Source organism: Pelodiscus sinensis, chromosome 25 (genome assembly GCF_049634645.1).
Source record: "Pelodiscus sinensis isolate JC-2024 chromosome 25, ASM4963464v1, whole genome shotgun sequence".
NCBI classification, from domain to species: Eukaryota; Metazoa; Chordata; order Testudines; family Trionychidae; genus Pelodiscus; species Pelodiscus sinensis.
The window spans coordinates 2,507,827-2,518,992 of NC_134735.1; the positions used below are offsets into that span (position 1 = coordinate 2,507,827).

Genomic DNA, 11,166 nt, shown 5'->3' on the forward strand with positions numbered 1-11,166 from the left:
AATCCTGAGGCTACTCTGGGGTGGATGAGCAGGGAGGATTATTTATTGAGGCCTCAGGCTCAGTGCCCCCCTCCTCCAAGGTCTGTATGGGTGTGTATAGACTACATGGCTCCGTCGATGGAGGCATGTAGATTAGACAGATCGGCAGAGGGAAATGAAGCTGTGATTAAAATAATCGCGGCTTCATTTAAATTTAAATGGCTGCTGCGCTCTGCTGATCAGCTGTTTGTCGGCAGATCGGGGCAGTCTGGACGCGCCGCGTCGACAAAGAAGCCTTTCTTGATCGGCACAGGTAAACCTGGTTTCATGAGGCATACCTGTGCCGATCAAGAAAGGCTTCTTTGTCGACGCGGCGCGTCCAGACTGCCCCGATCTGCCGACAAACAGCTGATCGGCAGAGCAGAGCAGCCATTTAAATTTAAATGAAGCCGCGATTATTTTAATCGCGGCTTCATTTCCCTCTGCTGATCTGTCTAATCTACATGCCTCCATCGACGGAGCCATGTAGTTTAGACGTACCCTAACTGAGGTGAAATGGGGAAGGGTCGGGCTCCCATGTACAGGAGGCCCCGCGGCCCCGCCCGTCTCTCGGCAGCGCTGTTTGTGTGGTTTTGCTGCAGGCGATTCTTGGGCAGCACAAAGCGATGAAGAAAAAAGAGCCAGCGTGTTCCTTTTTCTTTACAGCTGAAATGTCTCTTCGGCGGCCAGCAGGCTCTGGTCTCTCCTTGGGCCATTCCTCTCGGTTGCCGTTCTTTGATCTAAAGCCGCCAGAAACAAGGGCCTAGATTCAAAAGGATTGAGGCTCCCAACCGCTGGGAATTGGGTTCTTAAATACTTCTGAGGGTCTGTGCCCAGGCATCTACGCGCTGTCCCCCTGCCGGCTCTTAGCGCCGGGTGCTGGGGGATGCAGGAGCCAGCAAGAGCCCCAGGGAATAGACAACAGTTTAAAAGGAGAAGGGGAGAGGGAAGAATGATCTCGTCTCTTGGACGGCCCTTCCGGGCCATGGAGCCATTCATAGAATCACCGAACACCAGAACCAGAAGGGACCTCGAGAGGTCGTCAAGTCCAGTCCTCTGCCCTCACGGCAGGACCAAGCTCCGTCTGGAGCATCCCTGACAGGTGTCGGACTCACCTGCTCTGAAATATCGCCAGTGATGGAGACTCCACAACCCCCCTAGGCAACTTATCCCAGTGTTTAACCCTGACAGGCAGGATATTTTTCCTACTGTCCAACCTAAACCTCCCTTGCGGCAGTTTAAGCCCCTTGAACAGAAGAACGGCCAGACTGGGCCAGCCCCAAGGTCCATCCCGCCCGCCCAGTGTCCTGTCTCCCCACGGTGGCCAACGCCAGGTGCCCCAGAACAGGGAATCCTCCAGTGATCCCTCCCCGGTCGCCCCTTCCCAGCCCTGACAGACAATCCGTTGGAACTGCCCTACCAGTGACTCCCCCTTGAATGATTTTAGGCCCATTCAGTCTCTCCCGATCCCTGCAGGGCCCTGGAAAACAAGGGGCCTCGCTCGCCAGCCCCTCGGCTCTGCTCTCCCCACAGCTGGCTCAGTGTCTCTCCTGAGAGCTCTGTCCCAGGTGGGAGCTGAAGGAGATGCGGCTAGGAAAGCAGGGAGCTGCGGGGGGCAGAAGGGGGGGGGGGTTCACCACAATATTTGATCCTGGAGCAGCCACCCCCCCCCCCGTTTTCCAGCGGCGCCTTGCGAGCGCAGACGGCCGACTTGGCGAGGGCGGCTGAGACGCTGCGCTCTGCCTGAGGGGGGGCTGGGGGCCGGGCCGGAGCTCCAGCTGCCACGGAGGGGGCAGAATAGGGGAAGCGGGCAGGAGGGCAGCGACAGGGCTCCTCCGAAGGGTGCCCCTGCTTCTGTTCGCTGCCGCTGGGTCTCTCCCATCCTGCCCCCCACTGCCCGGTGCTGCCCCCTTGGGAAGCCCTGCAGCAGCCAGCCGGGTCATGCTGGGCATGGCAGGGGAGTGGAGGTCCCAGCTGCCGAGGACAGAGCAGGCGCCGGGAGGAAGGAGGGATCCATGGAGGGGACAGAGTGGTTTATGGAAGGGGTGTCTGGGAGGGGCAGCGGTGCCAGGTAGGGCAGGTCCTGCCCCTGCGCATGGGCGATAGGGGGGGTGTCCCTGCCTCTGGAGAGGAGAATTAAACCCCCAACGAAGGAGGGGTCTTGGGGCCTGCAGCTGTCAGCTGAGCAGGTCTGCCGTGCCCTGCCCAGGGGCCGGAGGGAACGGAGGCACCTCGCTGAGCCAGGCACACACGGGGGCGGGGGCACTGCAGCAGGAAAGGTGCGTTGGGCGAAATCCTTTTACAAGCCCCACGTCACAAATCGCCGCTTAGTTGATTTCAGGGGGTGGCCCGGGGGGACTGTTCCTCCCAGTCCTCGTGGGGCCGCTCAGAATTGCTTGTGGGGAGAAGCTGAGGCTGCAGTATACAGAGCGGAGGCTTTTGTCCCGGGGAGGGGGGGCGCCTGTCCTAGGAATCGGCTGTACACTGGGGGGCTCAGGACTTGCTGGAAGCTACCTCCTGGAATGGTGGGAGACCTGCCATGCCACCCCCCAGGGCCCGTGTCTGCTCCCCTGCAGGGAGTCTCTGCCGTACCGTCAGTCTGCAGGAAGGGGCTACCCGTGTGGAGTCACGGGGCTCCTCCTGCCTCTTTGTGCAGATCCCATTTTTCTCCCTCTCGGGTCCAGCCTCGCTACAGGGGCTGGATGGCGCGACAAAAAGCACCCAAGAGCAGTGTTCCCTGGAAGCTGGGCGCTTGTGCGGCCACTCAGGAGAGATCCCAATGCCGCCCAGCTGATTAGCAGAGTGCTCACAGCATGTGGTGGTGCACATCCATGTGTGTCTTGGTGCACATAACAACATTTATTCTGCACATGGATGAAAAAAATTCAAGGCACTATTGCCCAAGAACCTGGCTTGGAGAGGGCTCGCTGCAGACTGAGGATGCAGGAGTGAAACTCCCTGGAGGGTGGGGGAGGGAGAAAGAAGAGGGAGGGTGAATGAGGAGGGGAGAGCACATGGGGGGTGAGTGCAAGAGAAGGAAAAGGGGGAGGAGAGGAGAATGGGAGTTCTGGACAGGAAGTGAGATGGGGGAGGAGCCACAGAGCCAGGGATGGGGAAGGGCAGCGTGACACTTTGCAAACCACCGAGGGATGCAGGGGATGCTCTCCGAGGGGCGAGCAGGACAGCGGATCCCCACGCGCTGCTGGGCAACCGCCCCCCTGTTCTGACTGAGTTGCCAAACGCATGATGAACAGCAGACCCCCTGCTCTTCCTCGCCTCCAGCCATCGTCCCAGCCCCGCCCTCAGGCCCTGCAGTGAGGCAGAGGGGCTGCCAGTTTTGCAGGGAGGCCGCTCTGGTTTTCCGGGTCTGTTCTGCAACCCGCCAGCCCCAGGCAGGGTCCCCGGGAGCCGACTGCCTGGTGAAACCCTTGAGCGACACCCATGGCTGTGTTGCACCGGGGAGGCCGCCAGGGTGGTTTCCAGGGATGGGGAGAAGCCCAGACCTGCCCTTCGCTACCCAGGTTGCCAATTGGCTTCCTGAGAGCAAAACCCCGCAGGGCGGCTCCAGCCGAGGGCCAGCAGCAGCCTGGCTCCCAGGCGTCGGGGCGCAGCAGACAAAGGTGCGTGAGGACAGAGCAGGCGATCAGAGCAGGCTGGTCGGGGGCAGGTCGGAGCCAGGAAGGGAAGGCCGGGCATGGGAGGGGATGGGGCTTGTTGGAGGGCCATCCGGCTGGCAGGAGGGCCAGGCAGCTGGCCAGGCGTGACAGCGGGCCCCGGTCCAAGAGCAGGGTGACTTAGGAGCTCCGTGCCAGCGCCGTATGGACTCCACAGGCCCAGCCCCAAGGCAACATTGCGAGTGGGGAAGACCCATCGCCCGCTCCCCAAGGGGCGGTTCTGAGTCAGGCCCAGCCGTGCAAGCCAGGAGTGCCAGCGCCGGTGAATGCAAAGCAGCAGGTGCTGCAGCGGAGCCGGAGGGGTGGGGTGGGAGGGAGCCCCCGGGCCACCCCCTTGCAGAGCCCGAGGGAGCCCGTTCCCCGTCGGCCCGGCAGGAAGGCCTAGATGTGCTGCTTGGGACTCAGCTGCCGTCCTTCCCGCTGCATCCCCGCCCGGAGCCGGCCCACTCCCTGCAGATCTAGAGGGGATCTAGCGGAGCCTTGCAAGCGTAAGGGCCTGGCCTGGAGCCGGCTGAGCGTGTCCCATTTCCGTAGTGCAGACCTGCAGCCATTGCTCACGCTCAGGGGCTGCGGCTGGATCCCCTACGGCTGCCCCCCCGCCCCCCGCGCAGCCCAGGTGAGAAGGGACAACAGCCCAGGGCTCAGTCCATAACACTCCACCAAGGACCCTCCTTTCCCGCCCGCGGCAGGGGGCTGCCCGTCCCCCACCCTGGTCAGACCCCGCTGTCCCCAGCTGCCCGGCCCGGCTCCCTCCCTGCACCACCGCTGTCTGCGGAGACCCCTGGCTCCCGGGAGGGGCCAGAAATGCCGCTCCGCTCCCGTCCGCCGGAGCCCCTGCCTGATGTGCCAGCTGTTGTGCTCTGCGGCGCTTTATGGCTGATGTTCAGGGAGATGGTGCATGGAGCCTGCCACACTGAATAGGAAGCTGGATCCCCGGGACCCTGCCAGCCAGCTGAGCCAAGCCGGGGCCCTGGGTGCCGGCCGCTAGCGTGTTCCCACCGCCCCAGCGCAGGGACGCAGAGAATCCGCAAGCCCCGAGCCCCCCGGAGAGGTGGAAGCTCAGGGTGGCCTAATTTCCCCCCGTTGCCCAATATCCCCTCTCCCAGACCCAAGGGCAGACCCAGGCTGGCCCCCCCTTCCCAGGTCTTGTTTTGCAGGAGTTCATTGCCTGCTCCTTGGCAGGCGACAGAGGAGAACATGTCACCGCGTTACCCGAAACGCCCTCCCTGGAGCTACTGACCCAGCATCACCCCCCCCCCCCCCCCGCAAGAAGCCCCTTTGGAGCGAGAGACGCAAACCCCAGGAGGAATATCTTCCACGCTGCAGGACGGGCGGGGCGAGGGGGGCAGGATCCTGGCAGCTCTGACCTCGGGGAAATGCCCGAAAGAGGAGGTAAGGTCACAGGGCTGGGCCCAGGGGCGCTCCGCTTCCCCGCCGGCAGCCAGGCTGTGCTGGGGCCTGCCCCCCGGCCAGAGCAGGCGAAGGGCATCGCCCGGCTGCTGGTGCCCTCCAGCCTGGCCCTCCTGGGAACCTGCCCCTGGGGCCGGGTGGCAAAGCCGCTGTGTGACCCCGGCTGAAAGCTGCCCCCACGCCGGGCAAGCAGCCGGCGCCGGTGCCAAGCGGGCAGCGCCTGCTCCCTCCGCCCGCCCCGCCGGAGAACTTACCGCAGGGGATGCAGCGCCCTGCTGCCAGCAGCCCCTCCTCGCCGGGGGGGGGGGGGGGCACTGTTTGGGGGGAGGGGCAGCTTGCCTGCCAAGCGCACAGACTCCCCCAGCTCCTCCTGGCAGGGAGTCACCTTCAGCCCCCCCCCCCCACCCAGCGCAGGGGCAGCGGGCTGAGAGCCAGGCTTGGGGGCATGGGGGGGGGGTGATGCAAGGGGCTCGGCAGTGCGGAGGGCACGGGGGGGGGGACGATGCACGAGGGGCTGATGCTTGGGGAGCAGAGGGGGTCGATGTACGGGGCGCGGGGGGGGGGCGGGAGTCCGGGGGGGCGATGCACCGGTCTCAGAGGTGTGGTGGGCGGTGGGGGGGGGGCGATGCACCGGGCTCAGTGGTGTGGTGGACATGGGGGGGGGGCGATGCACGGGGCGCGGGGGGGCTCGGCGGTGCGGGGAGTCCGGGGGGGGCGATGCACGGGGCGCGGGGGGCTCGGCGGTGCGGGGAGTCCGGGGGGGGCGATGCACGGGGCGCGGGGGGCTCGGCGGTGCGGGGGGTCCGGGGGGGGCGATGCACGGGGCGCGGGGGGCTCGGCGGTGCGGGGGGTCCGGGGGGGGGCGATGCACGGGGCGCGGGGGGCTCGGCGGTGCGGGGGATCCGGGGGGGGGCGATGCACGGGGCGCGGGGGGCTCGGCGGTGCGGGGGGTCCGGGGGGGGGCGATGCACGGGGCGCGGGGGGCTCGGCGGTGCGGGGGGTCCGGGGGGGGGCGATGCACGGGGCGCGGGGGGCTCGGCGGTGCGGGGGATCCGGGGGGGGGCGATGCACGGGGCGCGGGGGGCTCGGCGGTGCGGGGATCCGGGGGGGGGCGATGCACGGGGCGCGGGGGGCTCGGCGGTGCGGGGGGTCCGGGGGGGGCGATGCACGGGGCGCGGGGGGCTCGGCGGTGCGGGGGGTCCGGGGGGGGCGATGCACGAGGCGCGGGGGGCGATGCACGGGGCGCGGGGGGCTCGGCGGTGCGGGGGGTCCGGGGGGGGCGATGCACGGGGCGCGGGGGGCTCGGCGGTGCGGGGGGTCCGGGGGGGGCGATGCACGGGGCGCGGGGGGTGCCCACGGCCAGGCGAGCTTTGGGGGCTCCGCAAACGCCACATCCCCCCCCCCCGGCCCCGGGAGGCAACTCACCGCTCGCCAGCGCGGCTCTCGGGCGAAGCGGCCGCAGGAGGGAGGGAGGCCGGTCCCGCTGCAGCCCGGGCGGGGGTAGCGCCCAGCCCCAGCCCCTGGCGGTGCGCGAGCGCGAGGCGAGCCGAGGGAGGCGAGCTCCGTGCAGCTGCCGCGAGCAGTAGCCGGCGCATCACAAAGCCCCACCATAGACCGCGGCCCCCCCACCCGCCGCCGTGACGTGTCAGGTGCAGGGGAGCCAGGGCCGATTAACTCTCTGCTCGCCGGCCTGGCGTTTCTGCTGGCGGGGACGCTGTCAGCTCCGTGCCTCAGTTTCCCCTCTCGCCATTGGCCCGCTGGGCTTAGCTCGGTGGTGAGGGCGGCAGGGACCCAGGCGTCCTCCTCCCAGCTCTGCTCCCAGCCTGTGGCCTCGTGCCAAGAGGAGCCTGTCAGCTCCGTGCCTCAGTTTCCCCTCTCGCCATTGGCCCGCTGGGCTTAGCTCGGTGGTGAGGGCGGCAGGGACCCAGGCGTCCTCCTCCCAGCTCTGCTCCCAGCCTGTGGCCTCGTGCCAAGAGGAGCCTGTCAGCTCCGTGCCTCAGTTTCCCCTCTCGCCATTGGCCCGCTGGGCTTAGCTCGGTGGTGAGGGCGGCAGGGCAGGGCTGCAAATGCAACGTGACGTGGGGCTCGTCTCCAGGCCAGGCTGTGACACGGACAGTGATCGTCCCTCTCACCAACCACCAGCCTTGTCCATGGGGTGAGCCGGCCCCCTTCCGCCTGCCCCCGGGCTCCCTGTCACCCAGAGGCGCCAGGCATCTGGCGTGAAGTGGTTTCCATCCTCTCCAGCATTTCCACTGCCAGTCTGGTTCAGTGGCTCTCACCCCCCCCCCCCAATTGTCCCAGTCCCCTTGCTCGCAGCCAGGCTCCTGGGTCTGTCCCATAGCTTTTCCACAACCTCCCTGCACACCCCCCACAACTCCCCCATCCTGCACCCTGCTCCTGCCCAGACCCCATCCCGCCCACTTTGCTCCTGCACCCCCTACAACCCCAGAGCCTAGGGGCACCCTCCGGGCCCTTCGCCCCAAGGGGTTCACAGCCAGGGAAACAGGTCGCTCCCGGGCAAGAGCCAGGAGGACACATGTCTGGCAAACTGACAGATCGCCTCATGGAAAGAAGCCTTAAGGGTTCCCACCCCGATCCCCCTAAGGAGGGAGCATTGGACACTGGCCACACTGGGGAGGTGGAGCCTTTGGACAGGAGAGCTGGGGTGCGGGACAGACGTGCCCAAGGCCCGGGCCTCGTGCGGGATGGAAGTGCCCAAGGCACGGGCCTCGTGCGGGACGGAAGTGCCCAAGGCACGGGCCTCGTGCGGGACAGAAGTGCCCAAGGCACAGGCCTCGTGCGGGACGGAAGTGCTCAAGGCACAGGCCTCGTGCGGGACAGAAGTGCCCAAAGCACGGGCCTCGTGCGGGATGGAAGTGCCCAAGGCACGGGCCTCGTACAGGACGGAAGTGCCCAAGGCCTGGGCCTCGTGCAGGACGGAAGTGCCCAAGGCACGGGCCTCGTGCGGGATGGAAGTGCCCAAGGCACGGGCCTCGTGCGGGACGGAAGTGCCCAAGGCACAGGCCTCGTGCGGGACGGAAGTGCTCAAGGCACAGGCCTCGTGCGGGACAGAAGTGCCCAAAGCACGGGCCTCGTGCGGGATGGAAGTGCCCAAGGCACGGGCCTCGTACAGGATGGAAGTGCCCAAGGCCTGGGCCTCGTGCAGGACGGAAGTGCCCAAGGCACAGGCCTCGTGCGGGACGGAAGTGCTCAAGGCACAGGCCTCGTGCGGGACAGAAGTGCCCAAGGCCCGGGCCTCGTGCGGGACGGAAGTGCCCAAGGCCCGGGCCTCGTGCAGGACGGAAGTGCCCAAGGCACAGGCCTCATGCGGGACAGACGTGCCCAAGGCACAGGCCTCGTGCGGGACGGAAGTGCTCAAGGCACGGGCCTCGTGCGGGACGGAAGTGCCCAAGGCACGGGCCTCGTGCGGGACAGAAGTGCCCAAGGCACGGGCCTCGTGCGGGACGGAGGTGCTCAAGGCACGGGCCTCGTGCGGGACGGAAGTGCCCAAGGCACGGGCCTCGTGCGGGACGGAAGTGCCCAAGGCACGGGCCTCGTGCGGGACAGAAGTGCCCAAGGCACGGGCCTCGTGCGGGACGGAAGTGCTCAAGGCACGGGCCTCGTGCGGGACGGAAGTGCCCAAGGCACGGGCCTCATGCGGGATGGAAGTGCCCAAGGCACGGGCCTCGTGTGGGACGGAAGTGCCCAAGGCACGGGCCTCGTGCGGGATGGAAGTGCCCAAGGCACGGGCCTCGTGCGGGACGGAAGTGCCCAAGGCACGGGCCTCGTGCGGGACGGAAGTGCCCAAGGCACGGGCCTCGTGTGGGACGGAAGTGCCCAAGGCACGGGCCTCGTGTGGGACGGAAGTGCCCAAGGCACGGGCCTCGTGCGGGACAGAAGTGCCCAAGGCACGGGCCTCGTGCGGGACGGAAGTGCTCAAGGCACGGGCCTCGTGCGGGACGGAAGTGCCCAAGGCACGGGCCTCATGCGGGATGGAAGTGCCCAAGGCACGGGCCTCGTGTGGGACGGAAGTGCCCAAGGCACGGGCCTCGTGCGGGATGGAAGTGCCCAAGGCACGGGCCTCGTGCGGGATGGAAGTGCCCAAGGCACGGGCCTCGTGTGGGACGGAAGTGCCCAAGGCACGGGCCTCGTGTGGGACGGAAGTGCCCAAGGCACGGGCCTCGTGTGGGACGGAAGTGCCCAAGGCACGGGCCTCGTGCGGGACGGAAGTGCCCAAGGCAGGGGCCTCGTGTGCTCACATGGCACTGGGGAAATGTACCAGCCCTCTATGCTCTGCCTCTCCCAATCACCCTGGAGGGACAGACAGAGACTGGTTGGCCTGCGTGTCACTCCCTTGCATGTCCATGGAGACAGCCAATCACAGGCACCGCTTCACTTCATGCTGGGCAGGCCCCTCCCTCGTGGCTGCTCCAGCCAGGGGTGTGACGGGAGGGAAAGAACAAATTGCTGCTCCTCACGGGAGCGGAGGAGCCCAGTGAGGGCAGGCAAGGGGCATTGCCTGGGGAGGGTCTGGAGAGCAATGGGGGGGGGCAGAGGCAGGGAGGAGCAGGGGAGTTTTGCCTGGCTGCCCCGCGGGGGAGCCCAGGGTCGCGGAGGAGCCCAGGGTCGCGGGGGAGCCCAGGGTCGCGGGGGAGCCCAGGGTCGCGGGACTCGGCTCCGCGGGCGATGAGGCTGCGTGTGGCTGTGCCGACTCTCTGCAGAGCTGTCCGGGGTGAGGTCTCTGCGCCGGACAAGGAGGCGCGAGTCCGGCTTGCGGCAGGGCCTGCGGTGCGGGTGTCTCTGGTGAGCTGTGCGGCTACAGAAGTTGAGCCCCAGCAGGGCTGGGGATGCGGATGACTAGATACCTGCCTGTAGGCTCCACCCGGCTGTAGAGCTCAGAGCAAGCGTCCCGGGGGGCTGTACAATGTGCTGGAATGAGCGTGTAGCCGGGGGAATCTATGCAGCTTCCCAGCCCCTAGGACCTGGCAGGTGCTCAGGGTATGTCTGGCAGGGCCTGCCCTTGGCTGTGCTTTCTGTGGGCCGGTTACCTTCGTTTCCCGGTGGGAAAGCCCACAAGAACAGGAGATGGGTGGCAGCGTCTCCTAGGGCCGGGGCAGATGGGTGAGTCTCAGCCCGGGATCGCTCACGGAGGGGAACGCTGCGAGACCAGGCTTGGGGGTTCACTGTATGCTGCTCTGGCGAGTGCTGAGCCTTGGGGGCCGTTCCGCGGTGGGGAGGGCTGCCGGGGAGGGTCGGGTTACTCCAGGGGCAATAGAAACTGGGTCTCTTCCTTGGCAAGCAGCAGCAGATCCTGGAGTTGTCCTGCGTCCCATGGGCCCCGGTGTCCTTTGAACCCCGAAAACCACTGCCAGGCCTTTGGGGACGTCTGCGCTGTAGAAACCCCTCCATGAGCCACAGCAGCGAGTCTCAGAGCCCGGAGCGACTGGCGCGGGCTTGCGGGCCTGCAAATCGCCGCGTCGATGCTCCCGCTTGGGCTCTGACTCGCCCCCCGCCTTCCCACCTGGCTTCCGAGCCCGCGCAGGAACGGCTCCCTGGCTGGTTTTAGCCCCAGAGGGAGCGTTGCTGCAGGGTTAGTTGGTGTTTGTTTGTAGACACACCCGTCGAGAGCCCCAGGCTATGGGTTTCGGAACGAGAATTAGATTTGCTCATGCTCAGCCGGGGGTCCCCGCGCAGCCCGCAGGCCAAGCGGGGCCCAAGGAGTGACCCACGCGACGCACTGCCATCCCCCCATCTTCGTTAGGCTGGGCCCGGGACTCGGGGGAGGGCGCGGGACCAAGCGTGCAGTGAGTGCAGGACAACGGGAGGCTTGTAAAAATGTGTTGTGTTCCTAGGAGTTAATGCAGGGTCTTGCTTAGCTCCAGAGCGCCGTCTCCAGTTCACATCAGGGCACCGAACCTGTCGGCAGCGCGGTCCAGTGGTTAGAACACTGCAACCTGGGTCCCAGTGGTGGTTTTACCACTAACCTGCATTTCTTCTTTCTGTGTCCCTTTGTCTTGCCTATTTAGCTCTGTAAGCTTTCGGGGGCAGGAACCACGTCCCTGTA

At 66.9% G+C, this 11,166-nt stretch overlaps 1 protein-coding gene across 4 annotated transcripts in view; it reads right to left on the reverse strand.

The window, feature by feature from the left end:
* Positions 1-6,702, reverse strand: part of LOC102445639 (CYFIP-related Rac1 interactor A-like) — a 38,696-nt gene extending 31,994 nt beyond the window's left edge. For all 4 annotated transcript variants that reach the window (XM_075909013.1, XM_075909015.1, XM_075909017.1 and 1 more), the window contains exon 1: positions 6,528-6,702. The gene's annotated coding sequence lies outside the window, so the exon portion shown is untranslated. The remainder of the gene's footprint in view (positions 1-6,527) is intronic.
* Positions 6,703-11,166: the final 4,464 nt, after the last annotated feature.